The sequence below is a fragment of the Pyrus communis genome, chromosome 9, assembly GCF_963583255.1.
Source record: "Pyrus communis chromosome 9, drPyrComm1.1, whole genome shotgun sequence".
Taxonomy (NCBI): Eukaryota; Viridiplantae; Streptophyta; class Magnoliopsida; order Rosales; family Rosaceae; genus Pyrus; species Pyrus communis.
Genome location: NC_084811.1, coordinates 10,298,061 through 10,299,886, shown reverse-complemented (window position 1 = coordinate 10,299,886; position 1,826 = coordinate 10,298,061). Strand labels below are relative to the sequence as shown.

At 40.7% G+C, this 1,826-nt stretch overlaps 1 long non-coding RNA gene across 1 annotated transcript; it reads left to right on the top strand.

The window, feature by feature from the left end:
• The first annotated feature begins 234 nt into the window (after positions 1-234).
• LOC137744189 (uncharacterized) lies at positions 235-1,110 on the top strand. Its single transcript, XR_011069602.1, has 2 exons — positions 235-392; positions 703-1,110. It is a non-coding gene; the product is annotated as an uncharacterized lncRNA (long non-coding RNA).
• Positions 1,111-1,826: the final 716 nt, after the last annotated feature.

The window sequence follows — 1,826 nt, the reverse complement described above, 5'->3', positions numbered from 1 at the left end:
GTCGTACCCTTTGGACGACTGGTCGATTTGGACAAAAGAGAGGAGATAAAAATAAAAAATAAAAAATAAAACTCCAGTATTATTTCTACCGTGATGCCAAGGGGTTAGTACCTTTTGGATGACTGGATCGTGTTTTGTCTAGTTAGACCAACATCTTTTCATAGATTTTTTTGTTGTGCCTTTATGAGCACGTAAATTAGCTCTCAAAATATCTATCTATCCTTGTAGAGTGACCTCCTTTCATCCTCTAGCCTCTCTCCCATCTCCATCACACACTGCCTTGCTGCCTTGCCTGCATAGGGATTGCTCCATCTCAACTTTGCTAATTGGTCAAGATGCTAAACTTGGAGTTCTTTCCCACACAAATGCTAGCTTAGTTCATCTGGTTCATGGTAGGAGTCAAATATGAGATTGATCATGTCTTATTTGTTGGTTTTGTTCTATATGCTAACTGAACTTTGAGGTTTTGGTCATGCCCATGCTATCTTAATCGATTTAGTCGTTTGGAATAGCGCAAGTGAGATTTCTTCATCTCTCTTTGTTGATTCATTTTACGAGTTCTTTAGTTTTGCATATACTGTATACACACATGTTGACTTAGTTCATCTAGATTCGTAAGAGATTGAGTTGCTCTTGACAAATGTAGCTTTTTTGATCTGTTAAAACCTTGATCATCTCATACATTCTGTGTTTGTGAATTAGCCAGGAAGGAAGGAGGTCATCACTTGCATGTGAAATTTGTGCCTTATGAGCATCATGAAGATTGTTACCACTTCAAGAAGATAAGAGGAATAAGTTCGCTTGAAGATTAATGAAAAGTTGCACATGGTTAGGTTATTCCGATTTGATAACTTGTGAAAGTGTGTTCTTCTTGTAAGGGTGCTTTTTTGCCTTCATTTGTGGCTAAAGCTTACTGGCATGTACTTGAATTTTTTACGAGACTTGAATATTGTTTGTGGGGTATGCATGGCGCGCAGCAGGGTTAGCGTTCTTGTGTCCGCAGTTTGGACTTGCTTCTCGAGTGAGATGTAGGCAAATTGGTGGATATTTTGCCTTACTGACAGCATGGATCAACGAGCATTTTCATAATGTTATTACTCTCCATATAAATGTTAGGGTCAAACATGTGTGCATCGCTTGACCACGCGAAAAGGATGCAGGGTTCTCACTAGAGCAAAAGACTTTGCGACTCACGAATCAATGCCACGAATCAATCTTAGCAAAAGAACAATACTCATTTTGTGGCATCAAACCCGTGAAATGGGGAGCCAAGCTACTAGGCATGTTGATGTTCTAATATGACAAATGTCATGTATTCGTTTGATGAATGACATACAAGGTTGTCTAGGATCCATATCTTAATTAGAGAATGCATCATGATATCCTTTACCAAAAGTGACATTTTATACCTAGCTAGTTGCTCTCAAGTGTTTGGATTGTGTAGTTGATAGAGTTCTATTACAGTTTACCCTCGTTCATACAATTTCCCAAGAGTCATATACCCCTTCTCGAGTTTGACAGAGCACTTATGCAAACATATACCATTGTGCATACCTACTTTGATGTGTTATAGCTCACTCTCTAGCAAGATATTGTCCCAACATGGTCTTCTGGGGTTGTGACAGTGGTAGGGGAAACAATGGTGCCGGGGTGGTGCTATGGTGGAGAAGTGGAGGAGTGGGGGCAGGGGCGGTGGTAATGGGAAAGGTAAGACGGTGGTAGAAGTGGCAGTTGTGGTGATGGTGGTATCAGTGGTCGCCACGATGGGGGTGGCGGCGATGAGGTGGTCGTACAAGGTTGTAAAGGTGATAGTGATAATCGTGATA